Genomic DNA, 23,104 nt, shown 5'->3' on the forward strand with positions numbered 1-23,104 from the left:
GATCATTATATAGCAAATATTGTTTATTTGAAGAACGTTTTATTAATATGAATAACAATAATAATTATTATATGGTATAAGATAGGGATACTCTGTTTTATATATATATATATATATATATATATATGATTAATGCTGAAATATATATACTATAAGATTAAGTTCATACAATATATATTCTATATACTATTGTTTGGGAATATGACTAGATAATAGTACTAACAGTATATATATATATTTTATACTTATTTTATTTTTATCATTATATCTATCTCTAATATTAATACTTATTTTATTTTCATTATTTTATTGTATTTTAGTTCACCTTGTCCCTTTACTTTTTAATTTATTTATGACACAATAATATGATTATCAATTTTCACGTAATGCAGCTTTTATACTAACACTATTAGATTTTGCACTTATTTTTTCTATAATCACCATTTTTATTTTATTTTTAATTTTTCTTTTATTTTCTTTTATTTATTTATTTTATTATTATTTTTTTATTTAATGTTACACGAATTAATTAAATATATATACTAATGTTATTATATAATGAGTTACACATTATTGATTCACTGATACACACAAATAAGTAAAAACACTAATTAATATTATTTAATAGAGTTTAAATTATTTTTTTTCTCACATAGTTCACTTTATACACGTTAATTTATTGAAATATTATGAGAGACACAGCTATATTACAAATAAAGCAAATATTTTATTCAAATATACACTTAGTTTAAATGTATTTTAATAATATTATAATTCATATGTATGTGTTGTAGATGTTTCACTGGAATAAATATAAGGTATATATTTATATATATATATATATATATAAATCTGAATGTAATAAATAAATAATGAAATAAGATAAACTAATGAGGCTTATAAAAATAAAAATGGATTTTTGGATAATAAAATAATATAGAATGAAAATAATAATAACGTTAATTAATAGAGATGAGTAGAAATCTAACCACTATTCTATTTAGTAGTGAAGCCATGTTTTTGAGACATAACTGTCAACATACATGATTGACAGAACTCTTATCCAATAAGAATAAACTGCAGGGAATAAAAGGTAGCGGAAGTATAGGTTTGGGTTAGAGCCTTGAGAAAGCCTATGGTGAAACGGCCGTTGGCGTCTTAACGGCTGCTATAAATAATGTGATTTTCTACTGTACAATATTGAATTTAATACTGAAAGTGTTGAAGTGTGTACTACCGTGTTTCCCCGATAATAAGACCTACCCCAAAAATAAGACCTACCCTTAATTTTGTAACCAGGTCCAAATTAAGCCCTACCCCGAAAATAAGACCTACCTGAACTCATTTTGAGCTGGGAACGCTGCAGAGACCCCTCTACTGGGGGGTCTGCATAAGCGGCACTTCTACAAGGGGGCCTGCAAGGGGGGGGCATGCATAAGGGGGACTTCTACAAGGGGGCCTGCATAAGGGGCACTGCTGTCGATATTAATTAATATAAGACCTATCCCGAAAATAAGCCCTATGGTGTTTTTTTTAACAAAAAACAAAATAAGACAGTGTCTTATTATCGGGGAAACACGGTATTGAAACTATTGTAACAACTTGGTGTTCATGGCAGTGACGGTGAATGGTTAATATAAGATAACTGCCGAGCAGCGTGATTTCTTATTAGTAGAACACAGGCAGTGAGCAGGATACCTTAGCCTGCCATCTAGATACGTAGCTGTGACGAGGAATATTCAATATAAGAGAACCGCCGAGCAGCGTGATTTCATATCAGTAGAACACAGGCAGCGAGCGGGATACCTTACCCTGCCGTCTAGATAGGTGTTATAACTTGGGGCTTACTGCCGTTTTAATTATCAGCCACAATAGGAGATTATCCAGTGAGCAGCGGTGCATTATTATATCAGAGATAGTGAGCGGGATATAAATCCTGCTTCCCCATTATATGTTATAATTTGGTGTTCTGCTGATTAATGAATCGAGGAACAAGCGCTGAGTAACAGCATTATATTAATAAACAAGAGGCTGTAAGCGGGATATTGATTGTATTTCCCTACAATTGCATCCAATGTCCATATGTTTTGTGTCCTAATAATAGCCAAGAACTTATTCACTGTGACAGGCAACAGTTAAAAATAGGGAAAAGCAGCTGATGAGCTGCCTAATATATCAGAAAATTGAAGCCTTTAATCGGAATACTTATTTGTCTCCCAGAACTCTATATGAACAGAGATCATTACTGGTTTAATAATAAAAACCCATTATTAATTAAATCAACTGTCTAAAGTCAGAGTGTTCCACTATATTTATTGCAATATAGGAACAGTAGCAGATTAACTATTTCTTATACTGCAGAATACTGTCTCCCAGATTAGGATACAAGTAGGGATTGAGGCAGAGATTATATCGTGATATATGTATATAAATCATAAGAGCAAAAATAGTGGACTGTATAGAAGGTGAAACATATGAAGAGGATTTTCCTGGTCGTGATAATATAAAAACATATACATTAGATCACAACTCACAGGATATCAGCCACCAATTAGTTACCTTACATATGTTAATGAATCCAACATTTCAACCATCAGTATAACTTAATATTTCCATTATCAGTGCAATTAATAGAGCACTTGAGCCTAGAACAATAGATGAGGTAGATTCACATATTAAATAGCAGCCGTTATATTTTAAACACATTTTTTAATTTCTTCTTTTCACCTATTGACTTTTAATATTTCACCGATTCTCATTTGATATTTTACTACATATCAATAAAAGTATAAGTTTTAGAATTAGTTGGTTCAGAGTGCACCATATAGGATGCTTTCTTTCTTCTTGAATAAAATTATCTATGGTTTATAGCATCATGGTAGCACCCTCATTAAAAAAAATTTGAAAGGAAATATATGAAAATTTACAGTTGAGGTAATTGAATACCTATCTATAAAAAATATAAAAAAGATGAATGGAATTTATGAGGCTCCAGCTGTGTCGGCACGTCGGTCCTTGTGGCTGCGGTCCTGGAGAGCTGACGCAGACTCCGAAAAGGTCCTGGAGGCTTTACCTTTTAATGGAGAGTTGCTTTTTGGTCCAGACTTGGACAATATAGTGGATACTCTGGCTAAGTCTAAATCAGCCTTCCTCCCTTCGGCTTCAGCATCGGCCAAAGTACGGAGCTCCGCCGTTTGGTCCTTTCGGGTTCAAGGCCAAAGGTCAGTCCTTCCCGAAGCAGTCGGCGACCAAGACCGCCTCTAAGCCCAAAAAGCAGGCCTGAAGTGCCAGGCGCCCTTCTTCCAAGCAGGAAGATAAACCTTCTGCCTGATGGGACGGGCCTCCCTCTGGGGGCCTGCAGAGTGGGAGGCCGACTTCTTCAATTTGCCCAGTGCTGGCACAATACCACCATGGATGCCTGGGTTCGAGAAGTGGTCTCCCAGGGGTACGCCCTGTCTTTTCGGCACAGACCGCCCCACCAGTTTTTCTGCACGAGTCCTTCTCAGGACAAAACCAAGGCTTTACAGATTCAGGAGGCTATAGAGTCCTTGCTGAAAGCAGGGGTCATTGTTCCCGTTCCTCAATCACAATGAGGGACGGGGTACTATTCTACTCTGTTTCTGGTGCAGAAACCCAATGGTTCTCATCGCCCTATCCTCAATTTGAAGTCTCTGAACAAATTCCTCAGTTCCCAAATTCAGGATGGAAACATTACGTTCCATCATTCTGGCGATGGAACCTGGGGATTACATGGTGTCCCTGGATATCCAGGACGCCTACCTCCATGTTCCGATAGCACCTTCGCACCAGAGGTATCTGAGGTTCGCTATCCTTCAGCATTATTATCAGTTCCGGGCGCTACCCTTTGGCCTCTCCACGGCACCGAGGGTATTCACAAAGGTTATGGCAGTCATGGCCGCACATCTTCGGAACCAGAATGTACGGCTGCTGCTGTATCTGGACGACCTCCTGTTGCTGAAAAAGCTCCCCGGAGGTACTGCTTCAACATCTCCACCTGACAATCGCTTGCCTGCAAGCGCACGGGTGGTTGATAAATTGGAAAAAGTCCTCCCTGATTCCATCACAGCGGATGGTTCATTTGGGAGCCCTGCTGGATTCTCATCAGCAAAGGATCTTCCTGACTCCGGAGAAGGTCTACTCCCTACAGCTGCGGATACAGAGTTGCCTGAGCAGTTGCCGCCTGTCGGTCCATTCGGCTATGAGAGTTCTGGGGTCCATGGTGTCGACATTCGACATGGTGTAATCTGCCCAGTTCCATTCACGGCCCCTGCAGGGGCTGATTCTATCGGAATGGAACGGGTTACCTCACCGGATCCACTCTCAGATGCTGGTGTTGTCCCCGGAGGTTCGGCAGTCTTTGGCTTGGTGGCTTCAGACAGCTCATCTGGTCGAGGGGTGCCCCTTTTGGATCCCGGACTAGGTCCTGATCACAACGGATGCCAGTCTCCGGGGTTGGGGGGCAGTGACCGGCTCATTGTCACTTCAGGGTCGTTGGTCTGCGGAAGAAGCACTTCTCCCCATCAACATCCTGGAACTGCGGGCGGTATACAGGGCCCTGCAGTCGTCCGGCCCCGCTCTTCACAGAAGGGCGGTTCAGGTGCAGTCCGACAACGCTACAATGGTGGCATATATCAACCACCAAGGAGGAACTCGCAGTCGGGCTGCGATGTCGGAGGTGTCTCGCATCCTTTCTTGGGTGGAGTGCCACATTCCAGCGATCTTGGCAGTCTTCATCCCCGGAGTCCTCAATTGGGAGGCGGACTTCCTCAGCCATCACGACGTGCATCCCGGGGAATGGTCGCTTCACCCAGAGGTGTTTCAGCTACTCATGGACAGATGGGGGCTGCCGGAGCTTGACTTGATGGCCTCCCATCACAATCACAAGTTGCCCGCTTACGGGTCAAGGACAAGAGACGCAGGCGCATGTCTGGTGGACACGCTGTCTGTGAAATGGACGTTTCACCTGGCGTATCTGTTTTCTACGATATCCCTGCTTCCTCGGGTCCTGCAGAAATTCAAGCAGGACAGCAGCACGCTCGTGCTGGTGGCTCCGGTGTGGCCCAGACGTCCTTGGTACTCCGATCTGAGGAGCCTCTCCATCGACGCTCCGTACCTTCTTCCTCAGCATCAGGACCTATTGTCTCAAGGGCCATGCCTTTACCCAGATCTGGGTCGGCTGGCTTTGACGGCATGGCTCTTCAGACAGCCATCTTGAGGTGTCGGGGCTTCTCGGGTTCGGTTATTGGTACCATGCTCAGGACACGCAAGCCTGCTTCCACACGGATTTACCACAGGATGTGGTGCACTTACTTTCAGTGGTGTGAGTCCAGAAGCTATGATCCTCAGGTGTTCCGAGTTTCTAGAATCTTGGAATTTCTTCAATCAGGTTTGGACCTCAGCTTACGCCTTGCCTCTCTGAAGGTTCATGTGTCTGCTTTGTCCGTGTGGTTCCAACGATGGATTGCTAAACTGCCAGATGTTCACACCTTTTTCCAAGGTGTTCTCCGAATCCAGCTTCCCTTAGTGCCTCCTGTGGCTCTTTGGGACTTGGCGGTGGTGCTACGGGTCCTTCAGGGTCCTCCTTTTGAGCCTCTTGAGTCAGTGGAACTCAAGTGGTTAATGTTTAAGACCGTTTTTCTCCTGGCAATTGCTTCTGCCAGGATGGTGTCAGAATTTGGGGTGCTTTCCTGTCGCTCTCCTTTTCTGATTTTTCACCAGGACAGAGCGGTGCTCCGCACTCGTCCTGAGTTTTTGCCTAAAGTGGTTTCGAAGTTCCACATCAATCAGGAACTTGTTGTGCCAGCTTTTCAGTAACCTGATCTTTCCGCTGGTGAGGCTTCCTTAGATGTAGTCCGGGCATTTAGAATCTATGTGGACCGGACTGCTTCTGTTAGGAAGTCTGATTCATTGTTTGTCCTCTTTGGTTTTCACAAGAGGGGTTGGCCTGCCAACAAACAAATGTTAGCCCGTTGGCTTTGTTCCATTATTTGTGAGGCTTATGCACAGGAGGGTTTACCTGTGCCAACCTCGGTTAAGGCTCATTCCACTCGTTCTGTGGGTCCCTCTTGGGCTGCTAGACGTGGCGCCTCTGCTGTTCAGCTTTGTAAGGCAGCCACTTGGTCTTCAATTCAGATGTTTTTGAGGTTTTATGCGTTTAACACCTTCGCCTCTCAGGATGCATCCTTTGGGCGCCGGGTTCTCCTTTCAGCACAGGAGCATCCTCGCCCTTAGTTGTACTGCTTTGGGACATCCCCAAGGTCAACCCTGTGGACCCCCTATGGACCCTGAAGTAGAAAACAAGAAACTTACCTATGTTATCTCTGTTTCTACGAAGTCCATAGGGTCCACAGGGCACCCACCCTGACGCACTTGGCTTCATATGGGCTGTGTGGCTGGTCACCGGTTTTCCGTCTCCCATTTCTGTGAGTTTGTTTTTTTGTGTGTTCTAGTCTTCCTTCTCTCTGTTTAGTCTCCTCCTCCGGCCTTGGCTGCTTACCAACTGAGATGCTGTGGCTCGGGGGCGGGGTATAGAGGAGGACGGACCTAAGTGCATCCTGGGAGCAGCAACGGTATAACTGCGTGGTGCCCGTGAATCCAGATCCAGCTATACCCCAAGGTCAACCCTGTGGACCCTATGGACTTCGTAGAAACAGAGATAACATAGGTAAGTTCTTACCATATCTCTTGTTTTTTGCCATTTTTGCTCAATTCGATAATATTTGTACACTTCAGATAGATCAGTTCTATAGAGACTCTCTGATGGGATTCCCTTTTCCTTCTTATTTTGTATATACTGCAAGTTGGTTGTAGATTAAGAAGGAACGGCACATCAGAAGAACTCCTTTATAAAGAAACTGCTACAGGATCTACTCCACACAGGACGCTGTAATTTGGGTACGCCCTTCTTTCTTCACCATTCAAACCATTGGGTGAGGTGTGGGAGGTAAATTAGCCACAGTGTTGTGGTGTTGACCATCAAACTTGAAATAAACCATTATAGGAGGAATAAGCGGCAACACTACGTGAGTAGTGTACGCCACTTGGGATATACCTTCCGAGGGAGGAGGATTAATTGGCCACAGTGTTGAGGTGTTACAAGAAACCTTTATAGGAGTCAGGAATCACTACTACGTGAGTAGGGTACGCCGCTTTTAAGAGACTTATCAGGGGTAGAAGAATAAGACCATTTATATTGGGCTCCCCTTGTGGGAAGTAATTTACATCAGACAGGCTAAAGAACATGCTACACATTTTGTGTTTTTATATTTTTTTTATTCCTGGTGTCGGGCTCACATTGGAAGTACAACAAAATACCTTAACAACAGAAGGAACAAGAAGGGAACAAGAAAAGAAACCTTTAAGGGCGGAACACATACCACAGAGATGTGAGTATGGTACAACCACAGATCTAAACAGAGACTTTGATAAGAACATACTACACTATTGTGTCTTTTCTCTATATCCCCTTTTTTATGTATATCGGGGGATCAGACGAAAATCACTGATAAAAGCAAGAAGGAGAAAATTTATGACCAGGAACTTGTCCTTCTATCCTATAAAGTATTTATATGGACCTCTAATTCAATCTATGTTTATATGAGCGCATCTGACGACTGTGTTTCTGATCTATGAGTTGTACTTAGGACAACTTATTTGACTTCACCCGGGCCACATTAAAACCATGATTCACGTTGCACTCTTCAGACTTCTTACTGTGTCTAACCCCTTTTTGTTACCACATACAATAAGTCTCACAACCTATAACAGTTGTCATTGTAAATATGTCTAATACTGTTGTCTCCTGGCTCATTCTGTCATTTACAATCTGTATTGTGCGTTATTAGACTGTATGATCTTTTTCTGACCCCTTTCCTTTCTCATGCCATGTTTGCTATTGTGCTACTAGTGTTTATGTCCCCAATTTATTTATTTTTATTTTACTTGCTGCTTTGTATGCTTATTTACACCAGGATGTTTGAGTGTCTCCTAGGAGAATTTGTTTTACTCTACCCAGGCTTCTCGGTCACAGCTGACACTCTACTCTTTACCATTCCTTATATGTAATGTTTTACCTGTTTCTATATATGTTATACAACCTATGACATTTATCACTGAGACCATATTTGTTTGGCTCTGATCTCCTCCTTCTTTGTTCCCCTCTCCCCATGACTCTTTGCTTATTATACCGTCTAGTTTTGGATAGATTGAAAATTTTAAAAAGTTTCTTGTTACGCTATTTTACATGTATATCTGGATGTACATCTTTGTCTCAACTTACTATTGTATTACTAATAATATGGACTACTGTTTTTTCTTATGTATATGGCTACCCCCTTGTTCCCTGCCTATGATTCATCATACCATATGTCTGTTTCTATGGTTATACACCTTTCTTTGGTCCATTGTTATTGATAACTACTGACCCTGATTTTATTTTGTATATTTTAAGAACTTTCAATAAAAACTTTTTAAAAAAAAATTTTTTTTATAAACTAATCAATCCTTCCGTCCGTTCCTTGTCTTCATTCCGTAAACATATTCCAACTCCCTTGGGCCTCTGACCTAGTTCTTTATTAATGAAAACATTCTTGGTTTTTAAGCTTGCTATGGGGTTGTATAGTTTATTAAACTGCCATTCTGTCTACCACTGCAGTGCCACTCTGTGCCATGTTGGAAGCCAAACTGCAACATGTTAGTGCCACCCACTGCTGTCACTTAGCTTAGTCTGCCAGCTAGTTCGATGCAACCTTTTGGCCTAAACTGGATGAAATCAATGTTGTGAGCTGTGAGGTGGTTAAAATTGACTGGAAATAAATGTTATTGAGGTTAATAATACTGTAGGGACAAAAACAGGCACAAATTATGTGATTTCAGCTGTTTTTGTGATTATTTTTTTTTAGAAAAATTACAGATCCAAAAGCAAAACACGAAGGAGCACATCTCTAAACCAAATACATCCCAAAAGGACCATTCTTCAACATGTTCTAATATATTTACAAAATGGAGCTGCGCAGACATCCGTGCCTTGACAGGTGATTCAGAGTCATATTATTATTATTATTACATTTTATTTATAGGGTGCCACAAGCGGTCCGCAGTGCCATACATACAGTAAAGGATACACAGAACATTACATTACAATACAGTAACCAAAATATAAACAGAACACGAGTAACAATTAGCAACACAATTCTCCATACACAGTAAAACTCTGAAGGTGAAGGCTGTCATAGAAGTGCTAGAGAAGAAGGCTGTGAGACAGTGGGGAGGAGGACCCTGCTCTTAGGAGCTTACACTCTAGAGGAGAGGGGAGACGGACAGATGACATGAGGCATGAGTGTGTAGAGGGGGACCTGAGTGCAGGAAGTAAGCAAGATAGAAATGGCTGAGGCGGGAGGGACAGAGACCTGGGAACATGGTTATGTGATGGAAGGGTATGCTTTGATGAACAGGTGGGTTTTCAGTGCACATTTGAAGCTCTGCAAGGTCGGGGAGAATGTGATCGAGCGAGGGAGCTCATTCCAGTGGAGGGGGGCTGCACAGACACAAAATTGGATACGAGCATGAGATGAAGTAACCAGGGTGGAGGAGAGGTAACAGTCATTGGCAGACCGGAGTGAGCGGGAGGGAGTATATAAGGAGATGTAGGGAGCAGTAGAGTTAGAGAGGGCCTTGTTTGTGAAGGTGAGGAGTTTGAAGAGGATTCTGTGGGGGAATGGGAGTCAGTGCAGGTTTTGGCAGAGGGGAGCAGCAGAAGTGGAACGGCGGGAGAGGAAGATAAGTCTAGCTGCAGTATTAAGAACAGACTGGAGGGGGGAAAGATGGCAATGTGGGAGGCCAGTAAGGAGAAGGTTGCAGTAGCCAAGCCGAGAAATGATTAGTGAATGAATAATCAGTTTGGTAGCATTCTGGGAGAGGAAATGCCTAATGCGAGCGATGTTGCGTAGCTGGAACCGACAGGATTGAGCCAGAGATTGAATATGGGGGTTGAAGGAAAGGGTGGAGTCAAGGGTGACACCCAAACAGCAAAGTTGGGGGACAGGGGAGATGATGGTGTTGTCAACAGTGATAGCGAGATTGGTTGGAGTGGAGACTCTATTAGGGGGAAAAATTATGAGTTCGGTTTTGACCATGTTGAGCTTCAGAGAGCGCTCGGACATCCAGGAAGAGATGGCGGAGAGGCAGCTGGATACCTGAGAAAGGACAGAAGTGGAGAGTTCAGGAGAGGAGAGGTATAGTTGCGTGTCATCGGCATAGAGGTGGTATTGGAAATCGCAGGAGCAGATGAGTTCCACTAGTGTAGAGGTGTACAGGGAGAAGAGCAGCAGGCCCAGGACAGAACCCTGTGGGACACTAACGGGAAGGGGGGAGGTGGAGCCAGAGGCAGACACAGAGAAGGAGTGGTTGGTGAGGTAAGAGGTGAGCCAGACATGGACGGTGTTAGAGATGCCTAAGGTGTGAAGGGTATGGAGGAGGAGAGTATAGCCATCATTTGCATTTCCACTTGTGGCTAAATGGGTGTAACTGATCGCCAACTAGGCGTTTGCATGTAAGATAAATGTTCTGAGGGTAGATTGTGGGCTATTCAGATTTGTGCATACACAACACAGTGATCTATCTGATAATGATGACAGCTACTTCTGTAAGTGGATTGATAAGGGAAGTGTGGCCGCATAGATGCATGCATATTTGTCGAATATCTGCATTTATTTCATGCACACAATGCTGCCAGGCTTGCAGTTGACTTCTGTTCAGTTGTCTTTACTGTGCCATAGCCAGGATACCTGGTAGGGTACATAGAACATAATTCAGATGTGGACGCAATGCTGATATTCACACACATTTGTTAGCCATTACACATCCGTGTAATCCGCTCTGCGCCAGCACAACAATTGATTTGCAATTAAGCTCATACATAAAATGAGTGACAGGTAGTTAGCGTTTGGGGAGGTAACGGGGGGGGGGGTTGGTTAGAAAAATGCAGGCATGTCAGACTGTTTAAACACTGTTTTTTGAGCATCCATAAATTAGCCACTATGTTCATGCTCGCAGCAGGAGAGCCCTATGCATACCCGCTATGTCTGCGACAGCTTACATTTACCCAGAAGGCTGATGGCTGCCTGATTGCGATGAATATTTACGGTTTTGTGCGTGAGCGGCGAATGTGAGGTGCTTTCAGTGGGTGTCTCTAAGCACTGCATAGCCAGTGGCGCATTAGTATACTTTCGCAACTGCGAATCCATGAGAGATAGCAGCTGCGATGGCATTTGTGTCCACATCTGAATCAGGTCCACAATAAGGAAATAGTGTTTCGACAGTCAATATGTAGACAAGAGAATGTCGACATCATAATGCTGACACGGTTGCAATGTCACCTAAAGCCAGGGGTGTATTTATAATTGGTGCAAAGTGTGCGGTACACAGGGGCCCCTGGGAAGGGGGGGCTACAACGCACGCATTCCTGGTGACTCACGCATACAGAAAAGATGTCCCCGGGAAAATGGCATGGGCGCCATTTTCCTGGAGATCCGCGCATGCGCAGTAGATTCAGACATGAAGCCAGATTCTACTGTTCTGACAGAGAGGAGGGGGCCCAAACGAAGGCTGCACACGGGCCCCCTCCTCTCTTAAAACGCCCTTGCCTAAAGCAATTTAACCATATCAGCAGTATAAATTTAAACATGAGACGATTATGTTAAAATTTATACTGCTGACACGGTTAAAATGCTTCAACTAACATTACAACCGTACCTGGAATTATGACATTGGCATTCTCCTCATACTTCCCGACATTGTAATAATCTTTTCCAGGAGTAGCTCGGTATGGGGGGTGGGGCTGGACTGTAGATGTAATTAGGCCCCGCCATATTCCCAGAAAAGTCACCGAGGAAACCGTACCAGTTAGCCCCGCCCCCTCCTCGCAGACCCGCGAATTCACATAAAATTTTCCTATCCTGCCCACTTTACTAGTCAGTGGGCAGGGTGCGGGAGATCTGCTTACACCTTCGGGGGTGTGGGGGGATACCCAAAAAATCGGGAGCCTCCCTCGATTTCCGGGAGCGTAGGCAAGTATGGTTCTCCTGTGCACATATAGTTTGACACCATATTGACTGTTGACAAACCGTATGTATTCCCATTTTTTTAATGTGATTTTTTTGCTCCATTCAGATTTATTTTTACGTTATGAACTGAAGACAGCCTGGTACACAAACCTAATGGTTAATGCTATTGAAAATATTAGCTGTAATCAGATTAAGTATAAGAAGATTTGACTCCCTTGTAAACAATGGTGGACAGCAGAGAATATATAGCTCCCTTAACTTTTTCTGTGCATTGGGGGAAACAGGTGAGAGACCATTTCATGGCATGTCTACTGAATTAGTTTTATGCTTTGTCTTGTGTCCCTTATGAAAATATAAAAAATAAGTATAAGGACCACATAGTCTTTGGGGCAGATGAGGCTCCTTTAGATATTGAGCTACTTTATCTAGCTAATATATTGTATAAAATAGAAAAAGGAGAGATTCCGCACAGAACCAAGAATTAAGAATTATTGTGACCAACCATATTGCAATTATAGATATTCATCATCATAAAATACATGTTGGTGGTGCTCCCACAGCCTAAGTCAGAATATAGTAAAAAACTAAGAGAAAAGTAAGGCTTTTTGTTGGGGCACGCTTAGAAGAAAAATTCAAAGATATTAAATTAAAAATTAACCTTTAATAAGTATATTAAAATGATATTAGAAGGTACCAATAGTCACAAAATTAATTGGCGAAAATATTTAATAGACAATTTCTGCAATTCACATACCACACGAAAAAATACGGTATCAGTGAGTATACTTTAATGAAATAGGAGAGTACCACGGATACACCATGTGCCGTCCTATTTGCCCCATTGAAACAGTGCAGTTATTTTATCCTACAGTACCTGGTCTTCCTAGACGGTCTCCCATACCAGTACTAACCAGGCTTTTACTGTTTCGCTTCCAAGATCAGATGGGTTTGGGCATAATCAGTAAAATATGACTGTAGGTTATTCAGTATCACTGAAAATAATTGGGGATCTGCCCTATGCACATGGCATAAACTTGTTAGAAAATGTAGGACTGTTTACAACAGAAATGTCCAATTAATTGTTGGTAGATTTTCAAAAGAAGGAATGCAAAGGCATGCCTTGCTAGTGATGCACACAGTTCATAGTAGGTAGTATAAATAAAGGTAATGACAATGACATGAGTGTACAACACATGTGATAAAGTCCTAGATCAATTGACATTATACTGAATAAAGAAAATAAATAATAAATTAAATTTTTAAATTAGCCACAAGATTAGTGTCCCACATAAATCTCAACAATACACATCTATGTTTGAACAAGCAAACCAACAGAAAACCAGCATGAAAAGAGAGGCATCATGTATACATGTAATTGTGCACCCTGAAAAAATATTGAATGTATTGTGTATATAATATATGATTAATGTGCAATAGTGTTTACCTTTCACACTTGTTTATTAAGCCTGATAACTTATTGTTCTTGATTAGCCTGCAAATTGCTGACAGATCATCATATATGGTCAGTTTAAAACTGCCTACTAAGGCTGATAATGTATTCCTTTTGGTCAGCTTACAACTTTCTATCAAGATTTAACTTTTGTTAATATATACTGACATCGCTGATGGTTTATTTTGTCTAGGCAGCCTATAGCTGATTATTAAGCCTGATCACCTATTGTTTCTGATCAGTTTGCAACTTACTGACAGCTTATTATTATTATATATTATATATGGTCAGTTTAAAACTATTTACTAAGGCTGAGTTTTGGTATCTGATTAACTGACACAAATGTATACTTGATGCCTCTCTTTTCATGCTGGTTTTCTTTTGGTTTGCTTGTTCAAACATAGATGTGTATTGTTGAGATTTATATGGGACACTAAACTTATCAATTTTACACTATTCAAACTGATGGTATGTCAATTTAGGCTAGTCAAAATATAGTATCTAACAGTGTTTTCACTTAGCACATAAAGGGTGCTTATATATTTATTGAGTATCCTCTGTGTTGAGTGCATATGTGCAGCTTAAGAGACAGCTAGGTGCGGCTCTCAGTTATCTTGTGGCTAATTTAAAAATTTAATTTATTATTTATTTTCTTTATTCAGTGTAATATCAATTGATCTAGGACTTTATCACATGTGTTGTACACTCATGTCATTGTCATTACCTTTATTTATACTACCTACTATGAACTGTGTGCATCACTAGCAAGGCATGCCTTTGCATTCCTTCTTTTGAAAATCTACCAACAATTAATTGGACATTTCTGTTGTAAACAGTCCTACATTTTCTAACATGTTTATACCATGTGCATAGGGCAGATCCCCAATTATTTTCAGTGATACTGAATAACCTACAGTCATATTTTACTGATTATGCCCAAACCCATCTGATCTTGGAAGCGAAACAGTAAAAGCCTGGTTAGTACTGGTATGGGAGACCGTCTAGGAAGACCAGGTACTGTAGGATAAAATAACTGAACTGTTTCAATGGGGCTAATAGGACAGCACATGGGGTGACTTGTATACCAATATCCGTGGTACTCTCCTATTTCATTAAAGTATACTCACTGATACCGTATTTTTTCGTGTGGTATGTGAATTGCAGAAATTGCCTATTAAATATTTTCGCCAATTAATTTTGTGACTATTGGTACCTTCTAATATCATTTTAATATACTTATTAAAGGTTAATTTTTAATTTAATATCTTTGAATTTTTCTTCTAAGTGTGCCCCAACAAAAAGCCTTACTTTTCTCTTAGTTTTTTAGTATATTAATAGTATCATGTGTCACAATCCTGACTAGTTTTTACCTTTTGAGACTTACCTCTGCCAGCTGCTCCATGGATCTGTGGGCCTGATTCAGAGCCGCTCGTAAGCGGCCGCTCGTTCGCTCCGAGCGATGTTCGCACAACTGCGCATGCGTATGGGTTGTAATACGCATGCGCGAACCAGTCATTGCGGTCGGTAATTGTGTGCTCGCAAAATAGCGAATGCCTGCTAATTTGAGTGACAGAATGAGGCGTTTGTGGGTGCTAACAGGGGAAGGTGCTTAAAAACGGGGAGTGGAGATCCGAACGCAGGCTTGCCAAACGGTCAAAACGGGCGTTTTCAGGGTGTGCATAATTAACACAGCAGCGTCATCGACCACGTCACTTGGTTGTCTTTTAGCCTGAACTGCTCGCATGATTGCGATAGGAAAATCCTACCACAACCACTGCGAGCAGTTCATACGCCTTTCGATGTACTCGATTAATCTAATAAATAGCGGAGATGACGTAGGATGCGAGCAGCCAGGGGGTGTTTTAAAAAAAATAGCGAGCGCATGTTTCGTTCGCTCGTTCAGACATAGAGGCGTCAACAGACCACAAAGAGCGAGCGCTCTATTTAAATATCCAGACCCTTTTTCTGAACGAGCGAGCACAAATAGCATCCGGCTCTGAATCAGGCCCTGTGTTTGTAATTCCCCTGGGAGATCTGCTCTGGCTGAATCATGCTGGCTGTGACAACCCTGTGTGTGCAGACTGCTCTCCTCCCCACACTGATTAACCACCTGGACTCTGCCCTGTCTGTGAGCATTGCTAGTCTTAATTGGAATCACAGGTGTGGTCCTTATTCTCAAGGGCTGCAGAGATGATTACTCCCTCTGCATGTTGTGCCTTGCTCCACTCTGAACGCCACTGCCAGACCACCTGTCTGTATCCACCAATCGCTGCCAGACTCTAGGTATATAGATCCTCCTCTAATAGCACTCAGTGCTTGAACATCTTGTTACGTCCCGTTGTGTACTACTTGTGATATAGCTGTACCTCTGTGTACCAGTATGTCCCAGGCTCCTGCTCGTTCCTAGACCAGTGTTATTCGTAAGCCTGCTGCTTTCTGCTATCCACGCTACCAGCTTCTCCACACGGCTCCCAGGCCGCACCAAGTAGCTTCCACGCTACCATCTCTCACCTACGGCTCCCAGGCCGCTCTAAGTAGCTTCCACGCTACCAGCTTCTCCACACGGCTATCCAGCCGCTCCACGTAGCCACCCAGCTATCAGCGTCTACCCACGGCTATCCAGCTGCTCCACGTAGCCACCCAGCTACCAGCATCTACCCACGGCTATCCAGCCGCTCCACATAGCCACCCAGCTACCAGCGTCCACCCACGGCTATCCAGCCGCTCCACGTAGTCACCCAGCTACCAGAGTCTACCCATGGCTATCCAGCCGCTCCGCGTAGTCACCCAGTTACCAGCGTCTACCCACGGCTATCCAGCCGCTCCACGTAGCCACCCAGCTACCAGCGTCTACCCATGGCTATCCAGCCACTCCACGTAGAGACCCAGCTACCAGCATCTACCCACGGCTATCCAGCCGCTCCACGTAGCCACCCAGCTACCAGCGTCTACCCACGGCTATCCAGCCACTCCATGTAGCCACCCAGCTACCAACGTCTACCCACGGCTTCTCAAGCCACAAAAAGTAGCGTTCCCGCTACCATCCATCTGCAAGCTCATCTACTGGTACCCCGACCAGCTCAGTCAGCCTACCTGCATGTCTCATTCCGGTCCCTCCAAGTTCCTTCTGGTCTCACTCCAACGTTGCTAGTTTCCAGTTCCAGTCACTCATCATCAAAGCCAGTTCTCACTGCTACCCAATTCCTATATTAAAAGAGCTATTCATGTCTCCCATGGTTCCAGTCCAGCCCGCCTCCAGTGTTTCCAGTTCATCACCTGAGACAGGTAACTCACTAACACCATCTGTGACAGTATGTTCAAGGCTAACGATGGTGGTGGATCAAGCACCTAATCCTGGATCAAGTGCTTTCCGTAACCTAATCACTCGTTTGGATTCACAGGAGGCGGTACAGCATCAAGTACTACAGCTTCTGCAAATTCTGACTAACCGGCTAAATGATACCCAAATCTTTCCATCAACTGCTGGAACAGCTACAGGCTCTACTCAGCAAAATCTTTCAGATCATTCCTGAATTTTTTAGAGCTACCTCTGTCTCAACTAAAAACTCTGTCTTGGAATCTCTAAGAACCAAAGATTCTTCCATGCCAAGTAAAGTGAGACATCGAAGTTACCCGTGCTCCAAGCTCTCTGTGGCTGAACGCCAGCAGCATAAAGATTTACATCTCTGTCGCTATTGTGGAGCTTCTGACCACTTTATCAAAGGCTGTCCCCTTTGCAATTATTCCAGCAGTATAACTATGTGTCAACGTCTCAATGCCTGTTCCGGTCCCATCCCGGATTCTGCCTGTTCCGGTCCCGTCTCGGATTCTGCCTGTTCCGGTCCCAGCCCGGATTCTGCCTGTTCCGGTCCCAGCCCGGATTCTGCCTGTTCCGGTCCCAGCCCGGATTCTGCCTGTTCCGGTCCCAGCCCGGATTCTGCCTGTTCCGGTTCCAGCCCAGATTCTGCCTGTTCCGGTCCCAGCCCGGATTCTGCATGTTCCGGTCCCGTCCCGGATTCTGCCTGTTCCGGTAGGGGACTCCAGTTGGCAACCCCAGGAGGGGTCTCCAGAGTCTCAACCCCAGGAGCATCCTCAAGTCTCGTACCCCAAGAAGGGGTTCTGAGTCACTCACCCCAGGAGGAAGTTTCTGTCCTCGCATCCCAAAAGGGGGTTCATGTTCCATACTCCAAAAGGAAAAGTCGAGTCAGCTTCCCCAGAAGGGGATTTTGGGTCCCATACTCCAACAGGGAGTGTCAAGTTCTGTACTCCAGGAGGGGACCTTAAGTCTCTCACCCCAGGAGAGGGTTACGAGAATTATGCCCCAGGAGGGGGTCTCAAGTCTCACACCCCAGGAAGGGGTCTCAAGTCTCGCACCCCAGGAGGGGGTCTCAAGTCTCACACCCCAGAAGGTGGTTTCAAGTCTCACACCCCAGGAGGGGGTTTCAAGTCTCGCACCCCAGGAGGGGGTCTCAAGTCTCACACCCCAGGAGGGGGTCTCAAGTCTCGCACCCCAGGAAGGGGTCTCAAGTCTCGCACCCCAGGAAGGGGTCTCAAGTCTCACACCCCAGCAAGGGGCCTCAAGTATCGCACCCCAGGAGGTGGTCTCAAGTCTCATGCCCCAGGAGTGGGTTCCAGTTCCCAGGGAGAAGTGTCAGGTACTACTAATCCTGATCATGGCTCCTGTTCAGCATCTCCTGAAAATATCGTTCCGGAGGATGACAGTTCCTGTAGTCTGTTCTCAGCCTCAATTGTTGAAGCTGCTGTCTCTGGCTCCTCAGGACTCCTTCCAGTTCCTTTAGTTTGTCCAAGTACCGAACAGCTATCAACTTCACAATCCTCAAACACACAAACTTCATCGGATACTCCAGGATGCATATACTTCGATGGGGACTTATCGCAATACTTTGCATTACTGAAGCATATGCTGCAATCATGGAAGCAGATCCAGCTTGTGGTATCACTCCTACCAACTTTACTAAATACCTTTTCGCTTCCTTTAGAGGTAAGGCGTTGGACTGGGCCAACCCTTTCATCGAGTCAAAAGATCCTGAGCTACTAAGTATAAAAACTTTCAGTGAAGCTGTTATTAAAGAGTTTGCTCTTAAACCTGTCAAACGAAATTCTAGTGAAATTCTCAGTCCTGAAAATCAGTCCAAGCAGTCTGTTGGTTCTACTAAGGAATCATCCTCTGCTGAGTCCTCCACTTCCCTGAAATCCGAACTAGGTCAAGTTTTCAAGGGCCAACGTGCTGAATTCGAAGCATCCAAGGAGAGTGGTGCTATAGAATCGGCATCCCTGAACATGAGATGTGCATCCACCTCCTTATCCTCTTCATACTGCGGTACCTCCCAGAAAACCATCAAAAATGGTTATATTTCGCTTAGTTCCTCCCAGGAGTCCTATCATTGGTCAAGTCCTACTACACCTTCAATTTTACCTTTAGATACTGACTCGGAGTCTGAACTCAATCCTGCATATGATAATTCTCCATTCCCTGAAAACCATCTGTCATTTGACCCTGTCCTTTCCAGTCATATATTTCCACGGGAGTTACCAGAGGTCCCATGTCCGTTGGCTGGCACAAAACGTTCTCGCAGCAGAAAGAATAATCGACGAAGGTCTTGAATCATCCCCTTTGAAGAATTTCCACTCCTGGTATCCCAATAAATGTAAGAATTTAGAAGACGTCTAAAGAGATGTTTCAAGAGAGATGGTGTCCCTATGTTTGAAGCTCCTGTAATTTTTTCGTGTTCTCCTATGTATTTGTCTGTGTGTTCAGAGTCCAACCATGAAGAGGGGGGTACTGTCACAATCCTGGCTAGTTTTTACCTTTTGAGACTTACCTCTGCCAGCTGCTCCATGGATCTGTGTTTGTAATTCCCCTGGGAGATCTGCTCTGGCTGAATCATGCTGGCTGTGACAACCCTGTGTGTGCAGACTGTTCTCCTCCCCACACTGATTAACCACCTGGACTCTGCCCTGTCTGTGAGCATTGCTAGTCTTAATTGGAATCACAGGTGTGATCCTGATTCTCAAGGGCTGCAGAGATGATTACTCCCTCTGCATGTTGTGCCTTGCTCCACTCTGAATGCCACTGCCAGACCACCTGTCTGTATCCACCAATCGCTGCCAGACTCTAGGTATATAGATCCTCCTCTAATAGCACTCAGTGCTTGAACATCTTGTTACGTCCCGTGGTGTACTACTTGTGATATAGCTGTACCTCTGTGTACCAGTACGTCCCAGGCTCCTGCTGGTTCCTAGACCAGTGTTATTTGTAAGCCTGCTGCGTTCAGCTATCCATGCTACCAGCTTCTCCACACAGCTCCCAGGCCGCACCAAGTAGCTTCAACACTACCATCTCTCACCTACGGCTCCCAGGCCGCTCTAAGTAGCTTCCACGCTACCAGCTTCTCCACACGGCTCCCAGGCTGCACCAAGTAGTTTCCAAATTACCATCTCTCACGTACGGCTCCCAGGCCGCTCCAAGCATCTTCCACGCTACCAGCTTCTACCCACGGCTATCCAGCAGCTCCACATAGCCACCCAGCTACCAGCGTCTACCCACGGCTATCCAGCTGCTCCACGTAGCCCCCCAGCTACCAGCATCTACCCACGGCTATCCAGCCGCTCCACGTAGCCACCCAGCTACCAGCATCTACCCACGGCTATCCAGCTGCTCCACGTAGTCACCCAGCTACCAGCGTCTACCCACGGCTATCCAACCGCTCCGCGTAGTCACCCAGCTACCAGCGTCTACCCACGGCTATCCAGCCGCTCCACGTAGCCACCCAGCTACCAGTGTCTACCCACGGCTATCCAGCCGCTCCACATAGCCACCCAGCTACCAGCGTCTACCCACGGCTATCCAGCTGCTCCACATAGCCACCCAGCTACCAGCATCTACCCACGGCTATCCAACCGCTCCACATAGCCTCCCAGCTACCAGCATCTACCCACGGCTATCCAGCCGCTCCACATGGTCACCCAGCTACCAGCGTCTACCCACGGCTATCCAGCCGCTCCACGTAGCCACCCAGCTACCAGCGTCTACCCACGGCTATACATCCACTCCACGTAGCCACCCAGCTACCAACGTCTACCCACGGCTTCTCAAGCCACAACAAGTAGCGTCCCCGCTACCATCCATCTGCAAGCTCATCTACTGGTATCCCGACCAGCTCAGTCAGCCTACCTGCATGTCTCATTCCGGTCCCTCCAAGTTCCTTCTGGTCTCACTCCAGCGTTGCTAGTTTCCAGTTCCAGTCACTCATCATCAAAGCCAGTTCTCACTGCTACCCAATTCCTATATTAAAAGAGCTATTCATGTCTCCCATGGTTCCAGTACAGCCCGCCTCCAGTGTTTCCAGTTCATCACCTGAGACAGGTAACTCACTAACACCATCTGTGACATCATGTACTTGCAACTCTTAAACAATTGATGTTATTACACAAAGCACTTTATGGAATTACTTTGTGTTACACATTTACCATCCACCAATTGGCATTTTACGTGTACCCTACTGCTACTTTTTATTTTTAGCTGAAAGTTAAGCTAACAATAAACTAACATTAATAACAAACTTTAAGGCTTCTGTATATTAGCTAGCTTATATTTATTGTATTCATTATTTTTTATTTGTTTGAAGTTATAGCAGAACTTATAGCAGACACGCCTATCATGCTTGGTGCGTCTTTAGTCGCACCATCGGACGTATCATTGAAACCAGTGCTATGGCAGGTGCATAGAGTCCTTCTAAATATGGCCTCATATGTGAACAAGTCTGTGTCTCTGTATACAACCACTATCAACAACAAATCCTCGACACTTCCATAAGATGAAACATCTTTGTGCGTCTGATTGACCATCCCCTTGTTATCTAATAGTCACTAACCATACATTTCCAATACACTTCTGCTACCATGCATCTAAATCTTTACTGCAACTCTGTACAAGCTAAATTGGAACGTAGGCACAGTGCGACTCAGACACATGCACAGACAAAAACATCACCCTACTACATCCAACATTGCTACTACATCCAACTCAGTGCCAGAATTTCTAATACTCCAGTATAGTTATGTATTTTTTTCTATACCATAATAACTTCTCCATGAGAATCCCTAATTTACTATAGCAAAATATATCCTATTTAGATTAATCCTATTATTTGGATATTATTAATATGAAATTATACATATACCATATTGATACATGTTGGGGTATTACTGGGCTCCCCCCAATCTGTGAATTGTTACATTACATTTTCTGTATGTGTATATTAGTTCTAGTTTCCTGTATACACTTAGGAAACAATGCATAAACTGCTATACATAAGGTCATTGTAAATTACCAGTCATTAAAGGTACTGTACACAGCAACCATGACCGTGTGTTACTAATCACTTTCAAAATCAATTTCACTTTTCTGCCACAATATATAATGTGCAAGATTGCAAGTGCCATAGTAAAAAAACACAGAGAACAAACTTAACTCACTTCTATCCTAAAATACATTAGTGTCACACAAGAGTAAATGTAATAATCTGTGACTTGCAGACATCGGCGAGTTCCCCATAAACCTGCTAAATGTTTTAAAGGGACAATCATTTAAAGGCAAACCTGATTAAAACATTTAAATGATTCACCTTTTAAAAATCAGGCAGTCTCACCAGGAACTCACCAATGCTGGCAAGTCACAGGTTGTTACAGTTAAACCATAATTGAAACTGGAAAAGGGAGAAGTTGGGACTGGAAAGGGGAGTGGTCAAGATTAATCGTTAAGCCACCCCTTTCTTTATAGAAAAAAGTCTAGATCCGCTGCCGCTTTATGCCATGATGATATGTATACACACTGAAGTGCCAAAAGTCATTGGATATATGCAGGGGTGTATCTAGTGATCCAAGCGCCCCTGGCAATATAATGGACTGGCGCCCCCCACCCCCCCTATGCAGTGCCCCCAGTAGTAATCCACCCTATGCTCCATTGCCCCCAGTAGTAGCCCCCCTATACAGTGCCCCCAGTAGTAGCCCCCTATACAGTGCCCCCAGTAGTAGTCCCCCCATACAGTGCCCCCAGTAGTAGACCCCAATAGTAGTCCCCCCCTATACAGTGTCCCCAGTAGTAGTCCCCTCTATATAGTGCCCCCAGTAGTGACCACCCCCTAAATTGCCCCCAGTATTGGCCACCCCTATACAGTGCCCCCAGTAGTGGCCACCCACCCCCTAAATTGCCCCCAGTAGTGGCCACCCCTATACAGTGCTCCCAGTAGTGGCCACCCCCATAAATTGCCCCCCAGTAGTGGCCACTCCTATACAGTGCTCCCGAGTAACGGGCACCCCCCATAAAGTGCCCCCAGTAGCTGCCACCGCCTATTTCAGTGCCCCCCCTGTAGTGTCAGACTTACACACACAAAGAACAAAAACAAAATTCAACTTACCTGATCCCCGCCGCTCTTCTCCTGCATGGGAGAGTCGTCATGATGTATGACGTCTCTCCCATCACATGCTGCAGGGGGAGCCGGCACACGGAGCTCATTAGTGAGCTCCAGCCGGCTCCATCAGCGGACAA

At 44.3% G+C, this 23,104-nt stretch overlaps 2 pseudogenes; one reads left to right on the forward strand and one right to left on the reverse strand.

Annotated features, from left to right (window-relative positions):
• Positions 1 to 12,945: 12,945 nt before the first annotated feature.
• Positions 12,946 to 13,063, reverse strand: LOC148508191 (5S ribosomal RNA; annotated as a pseudogene).
• A 1,378-nt stretch (positions 13,064 to 14,441) lies between these two features.
• Positions 14,442 to 14,559, forward strand: LOC148508192 (5S ribosomal RNA; annotated as a pseudogene).
• The last annotated feature ends 8,545 nt before the right edge of the window (positions 14,560 to 23,104 follow it).

The sequence above is a fragment of the Taudactylus pleione genome, unplaced genomic scaffold (assembly GCF_031769625.1).
Source record: "Taudactylus pleione unplaced genomic scaffold, aTauple2 ptg000374l, whole genome shotgun sequence".
In the NCBI taxonomy this organism is placed as follows: Eukaryota; Metazoa; Chordata; class Amphibia; order Anura; family Myobatrachidae; genus Taudactylus; species Taudactylus pleione.